The sequence below is a fragment of the Strigops habroptila genome, chromosome 1 (genome assembly GCF_004027225.2).
Source record: "Strigops habroptila isolate Jane chromosome 1, bStrHab1.2.pri, whole genome shotgun sequence".
In the NCBI taxonomy this organism is placed as follows: domain Eukaryota; kingdom Metazoa; phylum Chordata; class Aves; order Psittaciformes; family Psittacidae; genus Strigops; species Strigops habroptila.
Window position 1 is genome coordinate 131,242,201 of NC_044277.2, and position 24,133 is coordinate 131,266,333.

The 24,133-nt window shown below is 40.6% G+C and overlaps 1 protein-coding gene across 2 annotated transcripts in view; it reads left to right on the forward strand.

Annotated features, from left to right (window-relative positions):
* Window positions 1–840: 840 nt before the first annotated feature.
* The window catches only part of MPP6 (membrane palmitoylated protein 6), a 56,977-nt gene continuing 33,684 nt past the window's right edge, over window positions 841–24,133 (forward strand). Inside the window, exon 1 of one of the 2 annotated variants that reach the window (XM_030489717.1) lies at window positions 841–1,054. The gene's annotated coding sequence lies outside the window, so the exon portion shown is untranslated. The remainder of the gene's footprint in view (window positions 1,055–24,133) is intronic. The other variant, XM_030489726.1, reaches the window with a different exon arrangement.

Here is a 24,133-nt window from a genome sequence, read left to right on the forward strand (position 1 = left end):
CCACCTCAGTGGTCTTGCGTGTTATTAGTACCCGGGGAAATTTTCCACCCCCCCCTCCCCTTTGAAATATCCGACTTATCCTTTGCCAGCGTTCCTCACGCTTTGGTGCCTGATCACGCAGCGCCAAGTGCAACGGCTCGGACGGAGGAGAGCCCAAACACGCGGTGGCACACACCGACACTGGACCCAGCCGGGCAGCGCGTGTGGCCCGCAGCATGGGGACACGCTCACGCTACCACACGCTTGCCCTCTCACAGCCCGGCGCCCTCCATCCATCCCTCCCTCCCTCTCTCCCTCCCCAGCGCGGTCACCCCCGCACACACTCGTTCCACGCACACGCACGGGCGCCCTGCTCACACTCCGCGGCTCCCTCCCGGGCACGCTCAGCCACACGTTGGTGCTCCCTCACAGACAGACAGACACGGTCACACGCGTGTCGGTGCTCCTTCACACACACACAGCCACGGTCACACGCGTGTCGGTGCTCCTTCACACACACACAGCCACGGTCACACGCGTGTCGGTGCTCCCTCACGCACACACACATGGACACGGTCGGGCACCCTCCCGCGCTCTCTCGCTCTCTCGCTCGCACACACACACACACACACACACACACACACACACACCCCCACACACACACCCCGCCCGCGTTCCCTCCCTCGCTCACAGACACACGCTCTCACACACGCGGGGCCGGGAGGCGGGGCCCGCCGCCGGTCAGGCGAAGGCGGGGGGGAGAACGGGGCTGGCCTGGACGGGCGGGGGCCCGGCCGTTTGCGCGGGGAAGCCGGGGGGAGGTGCTCGCGCGCATTCGCGCGCGCGCCGGCAGGAGGAGGAGCGGGAGCGGGTCCTACAGCCACGCCGGCGGCGCGCGCCGGGGCGGGCGCAGAGCCGGCGGCGCCTCTGGCTCGCGCTTCTCCCTCCGCCAACCGGCGGCTCGCGCGCTCGGGCTCGTCGATGGGGCTGAGCGGCGGCTGCTGAGGAGGGGACGAGGGGACGGACGGACGGACGGACGGAGGGACGGACGGGCAGCGGGAGCCGGTGCCAGCCGGTGAGTTGGTCGCGTGTGCGGCGGAGAGCGTTGGTCCGCCCGGCCGCCTGCTGCTCTCTCCGGCTTCTCCCTCCCCTCCAGCCGGCGGGGAAATGGAGGTGGGAGGCGGGGTCCCGCAGCGGTGTCTTGCCCCGGGGCCGGAGCGGGGCGCGCTGCCCCGGCGGCTGGAGCTGAGGCGCTCCGCGTGCGTGTGGCGTGAGGGGGGAAGAGCCTCCCGCCCGGCTGCAGGTACCGGTGCGGGGCGGGCCTGCAGGGGAGCGAACATGGCAGCGCCGGAGTCGGGGAAGAGGGGTGGTTTTTTTGCCCCCAGAGTGAGGATTAACCCTCCTCCTCCCGCCTCCGGATGCGTCCCCGGGAGACTAGCTCCTCATCTGCCGCTCCGGATTATCTACCCGCCCACCCTCCTTCCCCCACCCCCTTCCCGGTGTTTTCTCTCCTCCTGGAGATTATCAGGTTTCCCGCCCCTCCCTCTCCGCGATCCTCCGCCTCCCCCCTCCTCTCCAAGGGGATTATCTCCCCCCTTCTCTGCTGGATTATCCCCCCGGTTCGCTGTCCCTGTCCCTCCCTCTCCTGTTATGCCCCTCTGCAGCCTCGCCTCTCAGGGATTATCTGCTCTTCCTTTGGGGTGATTCCTCCTCTCTTGATCTCTTCCCCGGCCTCTCCTTGCTTATTTTCCTCCCGAGGAAGCCATCCCTCCCCTTCCGTCTCCCTCTGACTGGGGAAAGGGGAGAAAATGTGGTTGTAATCCCGTGGGCAGGAGTTTCCAGTAGTGCTGTCATCTCCTCGGTCTCTGTACTAGTACTACAGGCAAGCGGGTGTAGGTGGTAGGAGAGGCACCAAGGATGCACAAAGCATGTGGCAGAGTTCAGCCTGTAGTGTGGTGCTCCGCATGCAGGAAAATACCTGCACCCTTTCTGCAATGTTACAGCTGCTGCTGGAGATGCTGGCGAAGTAGAGCCTGTCTGGATCAGTGCTTTAGAAAGACACATACATGCGTGGCTGGGTGGTAGCTATCACATGTTATCCAAAAACTGCACTGAAAAGAAGCCAGCAGCCTCCTAGTTTCTTTGGAAAGGTGTAATGTACAGTAGTAGCATTATAAGTGGGAAGGTGCATGGATGACATTGATGCTGTTGAAGGGTCAAAGCTGACTTGAGTAGCTTCTGTCTTGGCTTTCAAGGCAGTTGTCGTAGGCTGTTGCTCTGTGGTGAGGAGGAAGGAGGCAGGTGTCATTTGCTTAGTCTCTGATACTGATGGGGTTCATTACCACCAACATGCTGGCAGAGGAAAAATGAGTTTGTTCCTAAAGCGAAGAGATAAGGTTTATCCCATGTATTATGCTCCTGTGTGTTTTAGACCATGCTTTTCTCATTTCTCCTGGTCTTACTGCACATGGGATCGTGGGAGGAGAGTTGCAGATCCTCTAACCATCTTGCGGCACAAGGCTCAGGATTATATCCATTAAACTTCCCCGACTTGGCTTTGAGAGGAGGAGAGGCCGTGAGAAATTGTAGAGAGGCTGGGCAGCTATAAATAGATGTTGGACTAGAGGAGGCTTTGAAATCTTAGCATGCTGCTTCTGAACAGATAGTGTCTGTTAAACTGGTTGAGTTGACACTAGCATCATAATGTTTCCTTTTATTTCTGCTGAGGTGGTTGGCTTTTAACACTTCGACATGTGACTGGACCATGCAACATCTGTCACAAAATTCTTCTTGAAAATGCCATGGAGAAAATTCTCATTTAAATAAACCACTGATAACGGGAGTCTAGTTTGAGCTCGTTTTGATGTGATTTTTAAAGGACTCTTCAGAGAAATCTTTCATTTCCTTTTCCCTCCCTTGAAATGTTTGGAATTGATGATCTTGCTTTCCTGATTTTGTTCTCGAAGTATTGCAGTATACAGATTACCTGAGTTCCATACTGCTGTGAAAGATCTGCAGTACTGAGGCATGGTGTCATAATGCTGGTACCATTGTTTTTTTTTTTTATTTCCTCATCTTCAGTACTCTCTTTGTTGTTGGGGTTTGGGGGTTTTGGGGTTTTTTTTGGTATGGTGGTTTTTATGGAGCCTTCAGCATCTAACCAGCAGTATGTATATTCAGCTTCTTTGAATTCTGGGTGCCTGTGTTTGTTTCGGATGCTATGGATCGCTGCTGTTTCAGCCTGTCTTGTCAAGAACTACTTAATATGGAAATTATTGACAAATATACTGTACCAGCTATGTGGAGTAGTGTCTGTTCTGCTGTTATATTAGTAGGCTAACTGTGCATACTAAAAGTCTCTAAAATGATTGAAAAGCTGTTGCAACATATGTGCAATTGGACCTTTCTTGAACTACCTCTCATTGCTTTTTTTTTTTTTTTTCTTTAGACAAATAATGGAAGCTATTAAGTTAAATCATGGCTTAGTCACATATGTTTGGTGTTTGTTTTTTTTTAAATAAAAAAGGAAGTAATGAAAACATGCCTGGCTAATCTGAAGGAGCCTTAATGAAAGCTAATAGAGAGGATGAATGTCTGCAAGACCCGTGACTTTTAGGATGTTTCTTATTTAAGGCATAAAATTTTAATCTGATCTTTTTTTTCTGATTTGCTGTGCCTGCAAACCTCAGGAAGGTAGGAAGGAACAGAAGCCTAGGCAATGTAACTTACTACTTCTGGCATTTTTAGTTGATGTTTAACCACAGTAAAAGCAGGAAAACCAAATAATCTACCAAATAATTTGGCAGGCTTTATTTTGAACTGTTAAGGATGTGCTCTTCCCCAAACACTGCAGCTTCAGTCAGAATCAAGTGGAGTCTGATATTAGGTCCTTGGGCTGGGTATTTCTACGAGCAGAAACAAAGGTCAGTGATGTGGGAAAACTTTATAGTAGCATAATGACAGGCAAAAGATTCTTTAGCACACGTCTCTTCGTACAGTGACTCAGTCCCTGAATCATTCTGGTTTTCTACATGTACTTATTTGTAGAAATTACTTATATTTTGAATGCAGTTCTATGAAAGTTTAGCATCCTGCTTTAAAATCATGCTTTCTGCATGATTTTAAAGAAGTCAGAAGTGATTTCAAGTTCTGACTCGATGTGACTATCCCAGGCTCTGGTGAGTGCCCTTTGATCCTCCTTGCAGGATCTGTAGACGAGCAAATCTTTTCTTATGCTGTAGTAAAGGGGGAGGAATCTCTTTTTACTTAGGAAACAGGTATACATTTGGGATTGTGATAATGGTTGTGCTAGTACTTTAAGTGTTGCAGTCTCCATCCAGATGTAGAATGAATTACACTATCCTAAGATTTGGAAAGGTAAAAAACTCGTGCAAGTTTAAATAAACTGTCCTGTTGTGTTCTGTGGTTAAGGTAAAAATGGATAAAAATTGACTCATCCTGGCTTGAGGGAATTGACTGAGTGACCACACTACTAGATGGGGAAAGAGGATTTGCCGCAGAAGGAGTACTGTAGGATGGACAGATGGGTTCTCAACACTACGTACACCTGAGCTTGCTTTTTGCTGTTTGTTGTTTCTCTCTTTTTTTGTGGGGGGCTGGCCCAGTTCATATTTGTTCTTTTGAAAAAAGAGAGCCAATAGAGGAGTAGAGCTGTAGGGAGAAACTCTTCTTAACAAGCCAAGTAAGTTCCTGCCCCAGTAGGACGTGTACAGTAACTGTTCTGTATATTCAGTGCTGAGGCAAACTGGAATGGGTTTGGCCTTGCATTTGGTAAAAACCCCTGACTTTTTAGAAACATCCTGCAACTGGACTGGTGCAGACACTATTGGAGTTATTTGTGTGGAAATACGAAGTAGAATGTGATGATTGAGTCTGTGAATGAGACTTAATGAGTCTGTGAATGGGGTTAAGAATGAGTCTGTGAGAAGGATAGTGGTTTTTCTGTCCTCCACAGTAGAGGCAGCTCATAAAGGGTCCTGGGGAAAAGTGAGTTTAGTTCAGGCTGACATGTGAGAGGCAGGCTGAGATAATACAGATGTGCCGGTCACAGATACTGTTAGAGGAATGTAATGGTTTGTTTTCATTGATAGGAAGGTGCTAATGTGATTTTTTTAATCACAGGGTAAACAGTAGATGATCTAGTTTCAGAGCCTAAAACTGATCTAAGATAATATTCTGTCTGATTACTTGGTCATAATAACCATCTGCAGTTGGATCTCAGGTCATACTACAGCAAAACCGTTGTCTTTTGCAGTGGGATAAACAAAGCATCGTGATGTTAATCTGCTATCCTGTGGTTTAAAACTTGTTTTTTTTCAGAATAAGGCAAGCCTGAATTATTTAGTTATGGCTGATGTCATTCTTACAAGAGTAACAAAGACAAAAAAGAGAGGTTAGCAGAGGTGGTTTTCCATATTCAAAACATTTACATTCCTATTTTGTGTTAATTAGTCTATAAAATGATGCTAAGTAATTTCACAACCTGTGTTAAATAATAAAAAATAAAATTTGAAAAGGGGAGGTTCTCCACTTTAACCTCATGTTTAATTATTTTCAAGGTCTCTGGCTTAAAAAAAAGTGTTACATATTAAGAATGCTTCATATTAGCAACCATTCTGCGGGGTTTACACTTCAGTTATTTAAAGAATTTATTCTAATGTTAATATCCAGGACTCATGAAAGCATGGAGGAAAATTAGCAACATTGAAATTAGATGACATTTCAGATTTACTGGCAACAACTGTTGTTTAAGAAATTACTTGGATATGTTATTTTAAGAGTGTTGCCTAGTTTTGCATTCCAACAAGCAACTGTTTGAGAGTAGAAACCTCGTGAAATCCATGCTGACTATGAGGAACATCAGTGGTTTCTGCAGACTCTTTTTGGGGGAGTTTAGAGGAAGAGGAGGTCAAATTCTTTGCATCTTGCACAGAAACATGGCTCTTGCAGCTCTTGCTTACCCAAATCTCGGAGGATCAAATTACTGTTTCCGTTAAATACAGTTTCCCAGTAGGTGGAGACACAACTGTTGAGTTTAAATAAAATTAAGCCTTTACTTTTTGATTCCAAATATTTTGTGAAGACACTATTGAAGTAAATGAAAATTAGGAGATAAGAGAAATGGTTTGATTTTTTAATTTTAAGATAGCTCATTTAAGCCTCTTTGCCGAGGTAGTGTTGGCATTCAGATATTTCTGTAGTAACAGCGGCTATTCAAATAGTTTGGTTTTAGTTTTGTAATTAAAGCCTTATCTCCACCCACTGGTCAAATGTGCATTAGTGAAAAGTTAAAGTGATAAAATTTTAAATATCTAAACACAGGATGGAGGAAAGTAGGTAAGGGTAAATAGATAAGGTAAATAGACTGACGGTGAAAAGGTAGGGTAAAGCTTTTTCTAAAGACTAATAACGATGTAGGGGAGCACTCAAGTAAATCCATAGGGGAATGAAAGGAAAATATATCAGCCATTCTGACTCATGTTACTACATTTCATTGATACATTAAAAAAAAATTACTTGATTCCTTCATTCATTACCGATGCTGTGTTCAGAGACATGCATCCAGCTATCATGTGAGAAGCTTTGTATGTAAAACATCTTAACAACTTTTTATATGTCATTGATTTATTTTTCTAACAAGTCAGTGGGCCAGTTGGTAAGTCAGCCTTTACATATCTTATTAAAATTCCACCCCATGCCTTTCCTGACCCACTGCTAGAGTTTACAGAAGTCTTTTTGGCAAAACGAAACTGCTTATACAGCAGAAGTTCCAAAACTGGGAAGGCAAACTGCAGTCTAGTGAATAAAATTGGTGAAAAGTTTATTCTGCCTTTCCAAGCAATTCTGGCTTTCTATATTGTGAAGTATTGTGCTGTAGCAAAGCACAGTGTTGGTGGACAGAAATTGCTTGAATGATATTAAGTTTACAATAGTCATACTGCTTACAGCTTCACTTGCATTTTTTTGGGTCAGTAGAAGTGCAGGAGTAGGAGGTGTAATTAAAAATTGAAAGTTCAGTTTGCGCATTCATCGGTAAAGAACATGCGGGTAGGGAGAAATTGTTAAGTGAAACTTAATGTTTATGGAGTGTATGACTGTGAGGCAGTCATGTGGATGCAAATCATGCAGATAATCAGTCGCTCTTCCCAGAACTAGTACAGTTTTGCTGCTTACACTAGATTTGGTAAGCAATAGCAGAATGGGATGAGCAGTGCTTGATTTGGTCAGTTCTGATTAGTGAAGCTCCTTTATACAGGTTTAATCTATGTAGTAGTTGAGCAACTTCCAGAAGCATGTTGCTTGGTGTCATTTGCATTTCTCATGTGATTTTCCCTCTGAGGACGAACTCCTTTTGTACATTGCTATGTATGATTTTTAAAGTATTGTTAGAGTGAAGCAAAACGCTAATGATATTTGGGCTGGCTCTCTGATTTTTGTTTCATTCTTTCATAGCTTTTTCTGGGGTGGCCCACCTGCTGCAGAGATAAAATTTAACCTTGGCATGAACCTGTGTGAGAGGAGTTGTCCCTCATTAGCTCTGTGATAATCTCATTGGTATCTTGGCTCAAGAGTGATAAAATGGACACGCTACCTTTGAGTCACTGTTCTTTGGGAAGCAAGATAAGCTGGTGAACCAGTGTTACTGGGTGTTAAACAGCACTTCCGTAACATTAGCTGGTCATGTAATGACTGTGCTTGAGTTGCTTGACTGGTGGTTGAGTATCCTCATTCTTGTGCTGCTGCCCACAGGGATGATGTCCATTTCATGTTCCCATTGCTGTTTGGGCAGTTTTGAGGACAGGTAATAAGTACACTAACAGAAACGTTAGGAAAGGGGTAGGAGAGCACTGGAAAGCTGGCAATTAATTGTCTCTTGACACATAATTAGGTAGGGAAAAAATCCACCCATCTGTGCGTGTGCGTCATCATCCCATCCCCACCTCTGGCTCTCAAGATCTAGGTCTTAGGGATCAAGACATTGTTAGAATTCATGCTATTGGGATGGGAGAGTAACTGGATGTGTGCATTGGTGAGAAGGGTAAGACGCCTTGGATGTTGTTAAAAGGTGTAGAAAGCTGGTTTTTTATCATTTGGAAGTTCTGAGTGTCAAGTAGGAAGCGTGCAGCAGAGCCCCTCCCGTTTCTCAATCGAAACGTAGCTCGAACGCTCCCTCTCGTGGTATCACTGAGACAGCTACGTCAGGGAAGTGCTCAGGGAGCCGCAGCTACTGCTCTGGGTGAGTGACAGGATCCAACTATTTTTGAATGGGTGCCTGCTTGCTCAGCTGAGTACTGTGATAAATAAGCCGGTGATACTTAACAAGTAGATAAATATATTAAAAAAAAAATCCACTGTAGCCAAAACTTGATACATCTAGAAATCTTGGTCAGTCTCCCATCCAGTAGCCTACTGCTTGGAGAAGTCACTGCAGGCTATTTGCTGGGATTTCTTGTGCTGTCACCTGGAAGCATGCAGGTTTACTGCTGAACAGAATTTATTAGCTATGAATTGAAAGGTACACATTAAACTGCCAAACCTTGGCAAATAGCTCTACAAAAAGCACAGACCAACTACACAGCAGCAGAATGAAATTCATAGTTCTTGCCATATAGTTCTTAGGTCAGATTCCATGCTGTTACACTGCAGGAAGGCTGTAAGCAGCAACAGTAATACTGTTGAATAGGGGTCTTCAGAAGGAAGTACTTCATTGGTGCTGATGAATAGGAAATAGAAGAGAAGGGTGGACTGTTCAGCAGCTGAACTCCTGATAAAATGGAAGGTCTCAACATGTATTATCATAAGTAGTTTGAAATTTCCAAGGGAATTAAATGCTTCACACCTGATTCCAAGCTTCTGGTATTGATTCACTTTGTTTCTGTTTAACTGTTTGAAACTTGAGCTTCTGGCTCCCAGTAAAGTTCTTTTTTGAAGACAAGATGTAAGGTTAGGCCTTGTTTGACTGCATATCTTATTTCTCCATAAAGCTACCAAAACCATTTTAAGACAGTTTTGTATTGCAGTGAGACTGTCAGAATGGTGCTGTTAGGTCTTGCTTATTAACTGGAGATTCAATTAAAACACTTTATGTGGACTATTAAGTAAGTTAGGGCTCACAAGAATATAGTGATTTATTTTTTGAAAGTAATCTCATTTGTAAGCTATTAGCAAAAAACTGTGTAGAGAAACTTTCAGTGAAATGAGTAGGAATATTTTCTTTGGAGTTATAAGAACTAGCCTAGCTACAAATTAGGCAATAAGCGCTTTTGCAAGAAGTTCCAAAACACTCTTCTACTTAGCTAAGAATGTATAGGCGCTATATGGAAAAGCGGAACTATATGTCCGTTGATATTTGACAGCTGGTGTTCCACAGTCTTACAAGTTACACATATCTGTTTACCACCACTGAAAAAGACCATTACACAGAATGTGTGCTTTTGTACACAAAGTAATTTTCTCAGTATGAATGCCACTGTGAAGCTTTTGCACATTAAAAAATTTCCCTTGGGCCTCCCCACCCCAGGCATAATGATTTTAGTTTACAAATATAATTATTGGACTTCCAGAAGGTAATCTCTCTGGACAGCCACAGAGTAGTTTGAATTAGATTACTCTGTTTTTTTTGCTTCAGGATGAATTAATACATTGAGTTTTATTTTTCTGTGATTACTTCAAAATTCAGATAACTTTTAATGCTTTCTATTCTTCCTTATTACTCGACTGGGATAGCTAAGAATACTTGCACTTTAAAGGTTAACATTCACTTTTTTTTTTTCACCCATAACTTTATTTTCTCCATCTACATATCTGCTCTACTCCTGGAGCTTATTTTGTATACGCTTAGTCTCAGTCATAGAGTTTCTTATTCAGAAATACTGGAAATATTTATTTAATAAGCAGAGACTAAACACACTAAATCTTTCAGTTGTGACATTTAACTAAGTCTAGCTAGAGCAATGTTTTTGTTAAATCTGTATTTCCAGAGTTCTCGGTTTACAAACCTTTCAAGTAGTTTGTCAGTAAGTTGCATGAATAAAACAAGTTCCTACATTTTGCCTCTTATGAAATTCTTGGGACTGCTAGTCAGTGTGAAATAAACAGAGGAGCAGAGTTAGTCTTGGGAGATACTATAGTCAAGAAAATGCTTTTCCCATTTTTCTTCATGAACTTAGCAGGAAGAGCAATTCTCTGGATAGATGATTGTGAACCACAGTGGGACACTAATTCCAAAATGCAAATGCTTTTATATAAATTGCCTGTTCCTCTTTGGATTTTGCTTTCTTTAAGAGCTAGCTATGCACTTAAGCATTAGATCAGAGAAATATACAAAGATGTATTTGTAAGTGAACCTTATTGTTTGGGAATATAGCGCTGTTTTGAAATAGGCAGAAGGAAATCCTTGGCATTTCGAGGTCTCTGGACATGACTTCCTGTTAGTGTTGAATACAGGACTAGCCAGGATATATTTAGAGGCAGTTAATTTTGATTCTGTAGTTGGCATCTGATATCACAGTGCAGGAGTGTTACATACTAATGCAAGATTTTTTTCTTAAATGCAATGTTAATGGGTAAAACTTGTTACTTGCATTGTCAGTGGAGTTGTAAAGCCTAGCTGCGTAACACTTGAGTCCATTCCAAACCTGAAAGTATGTGGGTGCTGTTTAATACGGTAAGTTTTCAAATAATGAGAACTGCCATTGGGTCAGACTGAAAGTCCACCTGACTCCTTTTTCCAGCATGTAGTGCAACTTCTGAACCCATTTGGAATCTATCAGGAGCTCACATTAACATTATCTCTGAGCAGATTTTCAAGAAGATGGAAGACATGCATGTCTCATGGGAAGGAGCTGGGACTACGAAATTTAGTGTCTAGATAGCTGAAAATTCAGGTAGAAAGGGATAAATCAGCATATCATGGTCCCCGAACACCTAGACATCATTAGCCAAAAATAGTGAAGAATTTCATTGTGCTAGTCTGCAGAGGTAGCAGAATCCAAAATTTAATGTGTTGTTCACGACTAAAATAACATCTTACGTAATTGCCCTCGCCCTGCACATTAACAGCTTCCAAAAAGATCCAGTCTCTTTGCAGAGAGGATTGAAAAAGACAGCAGAATGACTGATAATGCTAAAGACATTAGTCTGAAGGCCTACAGAAAGTCCGTCCCTTGGCAGAGAAAAAAGACAACACATTTGCCAACCCTTTCACTTTCTCTGCTTTTCTGCAAGTCATTAGGGAACCAGTATAAATGCAAGAGGATGATCTAAAATACCAGGCACAGGTAGCTGTGGGTATGGCTACCTGTAAGAAGATTCTACTCTTCGCATCACTGAAGAAAGACCCTGCAGGAGAAGGACCTTTCTCCTGTTTGATGTGGTTTTGCTCGATGTTATTACCTGTTGAAACTGAATGGGGTTGTTCTCAGCAATGGGGTGGAGCTGTCGGTCCATGGAATGCTTTTTAAAAAATAATGTTTGTATGTGTGCGTGTGACTGTATACATACATATATGTATACACACATGAAAAGGACTTTCTTAAGAAAGTTTAGTGCTTTATATGTGTTAAGAGTGTATGTGTATGTATACATACATACATGTATCTTAAAAAACCCAAAATGCTTGTCTGTAAACAGAAAACCCAGCATCCATAAGGTGTCTAGGGAAGTATAAAACCAAAGCAAGTGTACATGGTATTTTCCGCAGGCAATCTCCCAGAATCCAACTAATATTTAACTTGAAGACTTTTTGAACCAAATGAGGTTTATGGGTTGTTTATGTAGTTTGTATTGTGTGCTTTTGATATTCAGGATGCGTCAATTTCAAAACTAGTCTTAACTTCTTCATGGTCTGGTATTCATATATAAATTGCTACTGTGCACTGGAGATCTGTTTGATTAAACATGAGAAACTCTTATCCTTGGATTGTATTACTCTTTAGTTTCTTTAAATAATTGACATGGATTTTCTCTGAAGTGCTTGATAACTGAGATGTGATATGTGTATCATTGTAGCCTACTGTGAAGATTGAGCCAGTACTAGTTCTTGTTTTGGTAATAGAACTGGTGGCAAGTTTGCAGCACATTAATGATTAACCATATATGTAGTTTAGAAAGCATGTCAGACTGTCCAGGGTACCCACAGATTGTTCTTTGGTTGGCCATTGCTCCACTCTCCCTAATCCAAGCAGTGATTGCCATACAGAATATAGGTACAGTGCTATAGAAATAGGTTCTGCTACCTGTTGGAAATGTGATGATAAGGACCCAAAGAGATTCTTCTTTGCTTTTCAGTATGTCATCTTTTCACACTTGTTAGTAAAAGTCAAGATTCTTGTGTTTGATCGCTTCATCAGTCAGTTGAAGAGATGTTAAAGCAGCAGTGAACAAGAAGTGTAGTCAGTGGTAAACCCATAGTTTCAAATAAGTGGAATGTAGAAGTTCTCAGGCTTGACATAAGTTGGGAAGTGTATAGAAGTAAGAGCAGCCTCATTACCAAGAACTTGGTTAGTAGTTTAGAAATAACGCAACAGCAGAGTTCAGAAAAAAATGACCAGCTTTTCGTATCCCAAGCTGCACCAGGAGGGCAGGTCTTCCTCTAACTATTGGTGTGTCTTGCTCAGAGAAGTGATGATGGTGTATCTAGCTTCCTTTCTCAAAAATAGCCATAGTTTGATCTTCTGGGGTCTTGAAAGTGAGGCTTAACTAAACTTATCTTTTCTCTTGCTGCAGCATGCATATACTTCTTATGTAGAAATAGGAGAAAAAAGAGGAGTGAAATTTACCAGCTGCACATTGAATATTGTCTGTTCAAGTGATGCCCAAAAATACTCTTTGCATCTGAAGATATTGAATGCATCGTAAATCTCAGCTGATATTACCTAGAATTACTACATTTGGTTATCTGTGACCAAAATTAGAATCCTGATAAAGCTTTTGTTACATAGTTTAATTTTAGAGTTCATTGGCAGCTTCTGGCTGAGTTAATATGACGAAGAAAGGCAAAAGAAGTGAAGAGTCATCAGGACACTAGATCCAGGCTATATTTTAAAATAGAATTTAAATGTGTTAGAAAGATTTCTAAATGTCTATAGCACAGATTGTTTTTAATCAAACTATGCATCCTCTTAATGCCGCTAAGCCACCGTTTTGGATTTAGTCTCTACTGTGGTTTTTAAGCATTTGGGTATACTTAGGAAACAGGAGGAATACTTTTTTTGTGTGAGTAGAAATAGGCAGCAAATGGAAGGATAGTGGAAAAAATCTTGAGTGTATGTGAGTATGAATAGCCTTTGTGAACTTAATGGGTTTATTGAGAGTTAAGTTATACTATGTGACATTTCACAGTTTATACTTAAGGAAATATATGCAAATACCTTTTGTCAGCCTCTTAGGAGGGGATCTGAACATACAAACCTCAGAATGAGTCTTTCATTCAAATAGGTCACTTCCTTCCTTTTTGCTCTTTTTCTCTGGCCTAATTCCCCAAAAGAACTTTAACAGTTGTATTGACTTTGAAGTCACTGGGATTACTTACCTGCTTGCAGCTGAACATATACTTACATATTTCAGTGATATTTTAGCAAATCCTATTTCTCTATATTATTGTCTAATGAGCTATTTTTTAAGGCAGTAGGCTGAAAAAGGAGCACAAGGAGTGGTAAGTTGAACCTACTCACCTTTGGGACCCCCCCTGCCTCTTTCCCATCAAGGAAGGGGTTATAAGCATAATGTCATCTTCCAGGTAGAAGTACCAGGGTGTATACATTAAGACAAGTGGAGCAGTGAGCAGAAGTGATAGGCCAGATGTGGTTCCTGGGCCATCAGCTGTAAGCCATCATACATTTTTTCATTTTCCTTTTGAGCCACTCCTTTTCCTGCACCTATTTTTTCTAACTTTACCTTTTATTCAACACATTTCTAAATAATTTGCTATTAAATAGGCGTTCAGGACTTCTGGGCCTCAGATAAAATTTTACTCTTGTTTCTGTGTTGGAGAGATGACCAGCTTTTCTGTGTATGGTAGGGTTTAAGTTTTGGCTAAACGTGGTGAACATTGATGTTGAGGTATGTATGCACATGCGTGTGTTATGCTGGCTGGTATAATTTGGAAGTGTACAAAACAGATGACTGCAAAAAAACTACGAGAGATAATCTGACACTAAGATGATCTTGAATTTCTGCGTCTCAGGGTGATTCAACTCAGCAAAATATATATTTCTACCCCTCCCAAAAATGTAATCCAACAAAAACCTTCAAAGGATTAAAATCAGCTGGTGCTTTTACAGAGGCATCTTTGTACAAGGTCTCAGAAGTGGTGTGTCTATACGTTTGTTTCGGGTGCTCTTATTGGAGTGTGTGTCTTCGATGGAATCTATTTATCTTCCTCAGACACTGTGTGTTGGATTGGCTTTGCTGTTAGCACTGTAGACTCAAGCAGGAATTTTTAGGGAAAACAAGAATATCTTAGATGCAGTTGCAATGTTATTTCCCTGCTTCAGATTTATGGTAGAGTCTTGCAGCTCTGGTGAACTAGAAAATCTGTGCTGTACTATGCATTTCTCTTCTTGTCAGTCATTGCATTGTTTTTCTGTATCTATCATACAGAAAAAAACTGTATCCTCTGTTCTTAGACTCATAACTGAAGAGCAAGACTGGTAAAACTACTGATTTATTTATTTATTTTATTAAGACTTGAACTTGATATAGTCTTCTTGGTACTTTAAATCAAGAGAGATCTGACACGTGCTCATATGACATTTTAGGAAAGTTCCTTTCTCACAAAAGATATCTGTTTAGGTTTCAGGTGTTTGAATAGATCATAACTGTCTGCTGAGTGATGGACTTGGTTGAAGAAGAGTTAGGAAAGCTGACTGACAGTCCTTTATCTCCAAGTTGTTTGTGAAAATCCTTTAAGGGAAGGGTTCTACAATTCCCTGCTGTTAGTCAATATTGTCTTCAGAATGGACAAAAATATTTGTCCATTTGTACTTAAGTTTAGACTCTTTCTGTGTGTTATGCTACTGAATATGGGCCAGTGACTACTTTTGCTTTTAAGATCAAATAACTATCTTGGGACTCTCATTTGACATTTGTCATACACAGCAATAGTATATGGGTAATTGAACTCTGTTTTTGTCTAGAGGCAGTAAGTGGATTTGGTAGTGCTTAATTTTATTTGGAGTCACTAGCTGTAGGAACAAAGACGACTAACACAAGTCTGAAGAGGTGTAGAATCCATTGGTGCAAACCTCAGTTTATGGCCGATGGTGAAAATCTGAATCATAGAATCATAGAATAGTAAAGGTTGGAAAGGACCTTAAGATCATCTAGTTCCAACCCCTCTGCTGTGGTCAGGGACACCTCGCACTAAACCATGTCGCCCAAGGCTCTGTCCAACCTGGCCTTGAACACCGCCAGGGGTGGAGCATCCACGACTTCCTTGGGCAACCCATTCCAGTGCCTCCCCACCCTCACTGTAAAGAACTTCTTCCTTATATCTAATCTAAACTTCCCCTGTTTAAGTTTGAAGCCATTACCCCTTGTCCTACCACTATAGTGAATTGCTGCTTCTGAATCATAGTTAACGCGCCCAATCTTAAGTTTGGATATCTGCACGTTCACTTGCTTCCTATGCTGCTTCCCCTTCTTCTAGTCAGGTGTGTATGCATAATATAGGTCAAGAGGTGTTATATGGAGCCAGAGTATAGGTTTACAGGTATTGTTAGAGCAAGAAAAGTATAACAGGCAGAGGAGACCAGGAAATTCCAAGGCTTCTCGATGTACTGTGCTTAAACTTGTTCAGTATGCTAACAATTCATTTATTAAGCACAGGAAAATCACTGTTTTGAGCACATGTGAAATTTACATAATTGCATTGTGAATTTCAAGTACTTGGAATCGATATTAAAAAAAAAATCAAAAAAAATCATTTGACTATTTAATTCTTTACCTTTTCAGCCAGAACTTAATCCTGTGTTGAGCCAACATGATGCATGCTTGATTATATCTTTTTCCTTCATAGCCCTCGATGTCTATTGTTCAGGACAGGGGGATGATAATTAATTTGAAAAAAAGGATTTTTAAATACAGAGACTTGGCTTCTTTTTGAACTGCTGGCAGGAGCCCATTCAAACCAGTCTCTCTGGTATTAAAAGGCAAGTGTTGATTTCTTTTGTGTGAAAGTTGGCTTGTCTGGATCTGAAAACTTATGCTGGGAAGTGGTGCAGTATTTAAATCCCAACACTGTGTTTAGAAAAACAGAAACTCTGCCAGAGTTTCTGAAACTGAGAAAGCTTCTTTCATGTTTCAGCTGCTTCAGTCATTGAACACAAATTCCTTTTTATGGGATCAAGTGTCACTGCTATTTGTTACCATGGCAAGTTTCAGTAGAGAAATAGTGCCATCAGTAAGCTCAATTTATGGAAAGGATATTATATTAATGAAAATAAAGACACCTTTCCAAGCAGTATGGTATTATTATTGCTAATGACTCTTCCAAATTGAGTATTCCGAAGGAAGTTTCAAGATAAAGTTCTGGTGCTTCTCTACATGCAGACTAATGCTAGTAGATGGACCAGCAATCCAGTGAGCACTTGCCTGGCCATGAACAGGATGCTGGGTTTGTGCTTTTGTTAGCATGCTGTTGGATCTGTCCAGAGATTGGTGCTGCGGCAGTCTACCTGCACGTGCTTTAGCTTCTATCTGTTTCCTCAAATATTTCCCCCCTGTCAACTGGACTAAAAAGCAAGCCGAAGCGCAGCATGCTACCTTGCGGCTTTGCATGTGCACGTAGCTGTCATGTAGGATGCTTGTAGCTGAGCTATCATCATCTGTTTGTTTAGAGAGAGAAGTGCAAGCCTGAGCTGTTTAAAAATATCATCTGCTTTTTGAGGAGAGACAGCCAACCAGACTCTGTCCTGACTACAGGACTTGCTCTTGCACCACATGACAAGTGAAATGTGTGCAGGTGAGATGCTGGGGGCCATGTTAACAGACAGGGTATCTGAAAAGTTGAAGCAGAATCAAGATTTCGTTTGGGTTTTGGACATGTCTCCAGGAACTGTATAGTAGAAAATGAAAGAAATATAGCCGATTATTTAAAAATGATGTAAAAAGTTGATTTCCTTTATATGAAGAGGAATATACGTTTTCTGAAAACGCATTCTTAGACTATATTTTGTTTCAGAACTTTCAAAATTATGAGGAAGAATATGGCCATTTAACTTCAGTGCTGAGTTTGCATGAGACAATGACTACTCCATCTATTTGATTCTTACTACTTTGTGCATGCCGTATGACCCATCTGCTGAGATAATGTTTGTTTTCTCTGTTGCCAGTAGTTATGGGTGTCATGAATGGTGTTTTGGTTTTTTTTTTTTTGACCTTGTAACACCCAGAAAAAGTTTGGTATCTTAGCGTTATGGAAGAAGATGTCATTGCCCTTTAAAGTTCACTTGGGAACCTGAGAGTAACTTCATGTTGAATTATTCCCCAACCTTAAAACTACTTGTGTCTAAAGAACCAATTTATCCATAGGAGGGTACATTGTTCACTTTTTATGTATCTCTCAGGCTAATCTTTTCTGGTAAAGAGGAATTTAATGAGGAGTATAATAAGCAGAAACTACTATGGATGGGACTGACTGCTCTGAGAACTCATTTAGTGTGATGAAACAGTCCTCTCAACTGCCATGCTGAAGATGGGTGGCAAAGCAATTACTCTTCCAGGTCAGGACCCAGACTTCATAAAATCTTGTGGAAAAGCTGAAACATGGACTTATTTTACCTATTACAATGGAATTCCAAGGCTGGGGATGGAAAAGAGTCATGGTCCTTAACTTGCCATTTCTCATTGTACATGGGAGGACTTTAATAGTCTCCTATCAGAGTCCTCTCCGCTTCTTTTCTGTTGATGGCATTAGTAACTAATTCTACTGATACCCAAGTAATCGGGCCTTGAAAATTGCACAGATCTGAGAGGTTCTGTTATCAAAATCCAGCGAGGTTCTTGGCTCAGTCAGGTACTGCTTATATTAAAATCATCTCTCCTCCCACTCTTTTCTCTGAGACCCCTAAGCAGTGGGGGAAAGAACAAACAACTTGGGTCAAGACCAAGAGAGTCTGTGGCTTTTATTGTTTCACCATAAATGGGATTGAAGCAAAATTTTTGTATACGTATGAAGCTGATCATTATATTTCTGAGCATGACCTCTTCCTCTGTCTTTTACTGCAGCCCTTCCACTACTATGAAGTTTCAGTTGGATCCTTGAGCTTCTGTCATCTAGGATCCCACATTCCAAAGGAAGAGTTGAATGGAAAGGTGTTTAAAACCTATTGTGTAATTAGAAAACTTGTAACTATGCACTGTTGGCCTTTACTTGAAAGTTCTATGGTTTTGCTTCAGTTAGGGTGACAGACAATTCAGAACTTCTTAAGCAAAACTTAATGAATCCAACTTGGTATTCTAAGGAAATAGAGTAGAAAATTTCAAACTTGTCACTATGCAGCATAGGTAGAAGTATAAAATACTGTTTTGAAGATGCAGTTTCTGTGCCTGTGTCCACCGTATAGAACATAGATCATTGTCGTTCAGTGTTCACAGCAGTAAGTTGGAAACTGAATTGGAAGTGAAGGTGGTGAACATTCAAAGTGAACATTTGAGGTGGTAATTTCCTTAAAAACATATAGGTCTTACTGCAAGCTGTTCCAAGACCACCAAAAATAACTTTCCCCTCTTCTTGTACTCACATATTCTTAAACTGAAATTAAATTTCCCACTTTTAATTAAGCATTTGTATTCCTAAATAAGTCCTGACAGCATATTGCTGAGAAGTAGTCTGGGAGGTGAAACATATGGCTGAGTGCAGCGTGACTTAGTCCATGGAGTTTTGCAGTTCCCTTCAAAATCTGATTGTAAAGGTGATCTTTTTCCAGGGTTCTTAAAAATACCCTTCAAAGGACTAAAGGAAGATAACTGTTGAGAATAATGATGTGAATCTTGACTGCATTAAATGAAAAGTTCAGGATAGAGTCTCTTTTAACTAGGGAAGTGATTGAGATGCGTTTTGGATGTGCTTGCCCGTCAAGTAAGCATTTAACATGCCATCATGTTTTGCCATCTCTGTATTAAAGTACAAATATGTCGTATTTTTCACCATTTAAAAACATCAACAGTGTTGTTCTGCAAACAGATTTGGAAAAGCCATTTTCTGTCCACTGCATCACTACTAAATTCTAAATGTGTTTTGGTGGATTTTCGTCATAGTTAAGGCTTCACCTTGTGTCCTTTGAATAAACAAGAACTGCATCATATGACAAGGATAGTAAAGAAAACTTTTTCCCCTGTTGCAGGTCACCCTGAACTGTAATCTTGTTAATTGAGCAACTTGGTTTTACAGCTTCCTAGTACCTGTGTTTGGGCAGAGATGGGGAGTGCTTCTGTGAGAGGGTTTAGTTTAATGCAGAGTGGCATCATTAGAGTTCAGGAATGAACTACAAATGAAACTTCTGGAAAAGGTACTAGGTGATGCTCTAGAAGTGAAAACTGAGGTCCTGGACCTCAGAGATAAATTTCATTTAAATTCTGTAGTTTTTCCAGTTTCACTTTTGTCTTAAACTTTTTACCTGCAAATTGTGATGCAGAGGAAAACTTTCAGTGAAAATAAGTAGCCTCTGAACTGAAAACATCCATATGGAAGTTTTACATGGTGGGGTTTTTTCATCCTAGAAAAAAAGGATATATATAAAAAATAATCATACAATAATCAAATACGTTTTCTATTTTAAATTAGATTAACTTTCATTTTTCATTAAAGAATGTGTTAAGATAGTATAAATATTTCCTAAAGCGCTTTATTTTGCTCTCTAAAAAGCTGTCTTGCATTTCTGTTTTCTCCATTTGAATTTATTGAGCAATTTTCAAATGCTTGTTATCATCTATAGTAGAATCCAAATAAAAATATTTTTATGTCTGCATTGATGCATATCTAATTTACATACTCCAGTGTTTTAGGTTGGAAGAGATAATTCAACAAATACTCTACAATAACAAATCTAAAACAGGGAGTGCATGAAATGTTAATGTACGGGTGTGATGTATAAAGAGCATAGGTGTATTTTTGAAGTGGCTGCATCATAACGGGGCAATCAGATTTTGAAAGTGCTGTGTTTGGGTGCTTTCATTTTAAAAAGCATTCTGCTGTTGTTATGAAACAAGCCTGAGAATGTTTTAATACAGCCTTCACTCAATATCAAAACTCTTCATCATAAAATTCTTAACTGTTAGAATTCCTCAGTGTCTCCTACACTTAAAGCTATAGAAGGGGGTAGTATTAAAAGCAGCAGTAGTATCTGGATGAAAGGTGGTTTCTCATGAAATTCATTGTCTGAGCATCTTCGCTGAAGCAAAAGAGGATCAAAACCAAAGTGCCAAAACCTGATTTGAAGCCTAGAGTAATAGCAGTGGGATGAAATAAACATGTAGTATTCTGCACTTAAGGAAGAGGACAGTTTGTTCAGCTACAAATTTAAGGTTTGAAGGAGATGGAGGTTCAAAATGATCTTTTATATCCTTTTGTGACAGACCAGTAGATTGAGCTGACAGTGTAATGTAACTGTGAGAAAGTCAGAATAGATCTTCTGATCTATCTGTATCAGTAGAAAGGGAAGTATTAATGGTGGTGTTAAGGCACTCATGAGACTCTTGTCTGATACACTTTGCACAAATCTAACCATCCATATTGAAAAAGGTAAAGACTGGAAGAGGTACAAGCGAATTATGCCAGTCTTGCTGCTTTTCCAGTCAATTTAGAGGAGGAGAAATTGCCCTGTGTAGGGCAGCAAATTGCCCTCTTTAGGTTAGGGCAATGAAAACTGAGCATTGTTTGCTAGATGTAAAAAAATTGGGTTAAGAATAGGGAGCAGAAAGAATTGTTTAACTGAAATTTCATATTAACCAAGATTAAGGAAACACCCAGGTATCTGAAGTGTGGAATTTTTTTTAATGATTTCCTACTGGTATTCTTTTGAATGATCAGGTGCTTTCAGATGGAAGGATGCAAGCACCCCTGAGATGCAAACTCCAGTGGAACCAGCAATATCTCTCTGTAGTGATCAGATTCATCATGGATTTCTGGAGGTGCGCAGTGTTGTTACTTTGCTGTGCAGCAGAGTATCCAATTTCGTGTGTTAGAAGCACCTTGTCTTGTTTGCAGATGGACCCAAACCACATTACGAAATAACTCTCTAAGTATTGTTCTGAGCCATGACGTTTGCACTGACAGTACAGTCAGTGCCTTACAGTCCTTGTACATTTTAGCTTTCTTCTTTGAAAATATGCCTGAACAGTGTGCCTGGATGGAAGTGCAAATGGTTGAAGAAACATGTTCATGGCAGAACTTGAACATCCCCTTTTGTTGCTGCTGGGGTGCCTGTTCTTAGAAGTGGAACACCACATACAACTCAGAAATTTTACAGCTCATCTTTATCTGCTATGTCAGTGTTGATCGAAGGCCAGTAACGAGATGGAAGCATGTGACACTGAAAGTGGAATTCTCCTTTCCCTTTGGGAGGGTGTTTGCTATTTCTTATTCAGGTCTAAATCTAGTATTTGTGTGAAGAAGGGATCTGGTTTAGGGAGATCTCTTCATTGATTTTCGGTTGGCCTTACGATGAAGTTATCAGTGGGATAAAACTGCATAGATGGTTCTGCAGGACTTCACCTCAGCTTTTCCACCAAGAAAAGTGGTGCAATAAGCTGAGTTATTTTTTTGTTACACATAACTTGCTTCTGTCTGTATATGACTATGGTCTTTACTTAACGTTGTTAGTATTTCATCAGTCAGTTATGCTGTCGTCAGTCTGTCACCCTGCAACAGATAAATAATGTTGAGTCCTGTGACAAAAATACAGAGGTACAAAGCTTTGATTCATTTGAAAGGATGCACATTAGAGCTGAAAAGTTAAGATACAGAGAAAGGCATACTTCAAAAGCTGCACGTACTTTGTTGCATCTGTTCTGCTGGCATTTTAGACTTCATAAATACTGGCATTAATTGCCTGTGTGACTGCAGAGAATGCAAGTTTCTTCATGCAGCTGTTTCTTGCAAAATACCAGGGAAGATGATAGATTTGGTCTGTTAAGTTCAGCCTGTTCCATAAGTTGAGTGCAGTGCAGGATACATCCTGAAATTTGTTGAATTTGTACTGAAGCTTCGGGTACAAAGTAGCATCTTAGACTGCATACCCACTGAATGCATTTTTCCTTCATTTAAAAATAATTTTTAAAATATCCTCTAGTACCTGAAGTACTAAAGTAGTTGAAGAACTGAAGGAGTACAGTCTTTGTTCACCAAAATTGAAATTTCTCCTGGGGTATATGCTAGTATTCATTTAAAGTACAGTAGTCTGTGTGTGACACCAGTACATACTTCCCTAACATCTGTAGCTGAAAAGTAAGAACACTACAAAAAGAAATAATTTAATTTGGCCTTTTAAAAAAGCTTTGAGTTGACCTGCTTTTACACACTCCAGTTTGTGCTGTGTGGTGGTTGAAGATTTTGCATCAGATTCCTTCTGTATTTTATTTCAAATGCAACTGCTGCTTGTAATTTGAGGCACAGTACTGTTTTTAATTTATCTCCTCTTGGAACACTTCATTTTTTTCCTACAATGGATGTGTTTACATGTGCAGCCCTGCTTGTCTGGGCTATAGGTAGAGGCTTTCTAAAGTCTAGAATATCTCATTTTATTTCCACTGGCCTCCCCTGCCTCCAAGAGATTACTTAAATGCTTTTTAATAATTTCTTCATTTTCTGGAATATCTGGTCTTCATATTTGTGCAACTTGGCAGGTGAATAGAAGTGCTGATGCTTTGAAGTTTTCTCAAAGATCTGCTCAAAGACTTTTTTCCTTCCAAGTGGCAATGTATGAACATTTGTAATAGCAGGAGGAAAAGTAGTGTTTTCCTTTAAGCTGTGCCTTATAATAACTGTGATATACAATTTAGAGGGCAAATGGAACTGGTTTCAAAATTTGTCTCCTTGGTAGTACCTTTTTGGAAGACTAATCCAAACAGCTAGAGCAAAGGCTTCATATATTCAGGGCAATGTGTAAAGTTTTCAGAAATTTTAGAAATAAATTTATTTGTTGGCAACCAGCAGTGGTGATGTTCAAATGTTCAGCAAAGATTTACTGTAGTTATTAAGTTTCTGATGAATAGTATTTAGAAGCTGTAAACCAGCATATTAGCAACTTAAAATCAATTCACAAAGTAATTATTTGAAGGCATAGGTCTGTTGTTTTGCTCAAAACGATTACAGTAGCATAGCTTTTTCAGTGTTGCTGTAGTTGCCCTGGAGAAGTGCAGGCATCCATAACAGAACTGATGGTGTTTGTGGGTTTAAACTAGGGCCTTTAATATTACCGAAAGAGTGGAGATTTCTGTCTTTCAGTATAGTATCATTGTGAGTTTCCAGTATTTGTTTAAAGGTAGTATTTACATGGTGTGAAAGAGTATATAGCAAAGTTCACAAAGAGTAATAGTAGCGAGCAAAGCTTTCCATCTGAATGAAAGATGCTGGGAAATAATTACAGAATCATGGAATCACTGAGGTTGGAAGGAGCTTCTTCAGATCATCTTGCCCAACCTCCCTGCTCAAACAGGATCAACTGGAGCAGGTTGTCCAGGCCTGTGTCCCTTGGGTCTTGAGTATCTCCAGGGATGGAGACCTGGAAACTTCTGTGGGCAACCTGTTCCAGTGAGGATGAGAGACAGATGACATGAATGGAATCAAGAGAAATTCAGGCCGTAGATAAGGAAAACCTTTTTCATCATTAGGAAGTAGTGGAAGTGTTTGCCAGGAGAAGTTATGTAGTCTTCTTTCTGAGAGGTTTTCAAGACTTTACTGGGTAAAGCCATGAGCAGTGTGGTATTCTCTCATAGCTGTCCCTTCTTAGAGCAGGAAGTAGGATTAGAGACCTCATGGGATTAGAGACCTCGTGGGGACCCTGCCCACCTAAATTAAGCTTTCATAACTCGATCCAGTTACTTTTCTGAATGTATTTATGGGAGGAAAATGTTTACTTCTTAGCAATCATTTGTTTTAACCAATTACCCTCAAACAGTTGCATATGCTGTG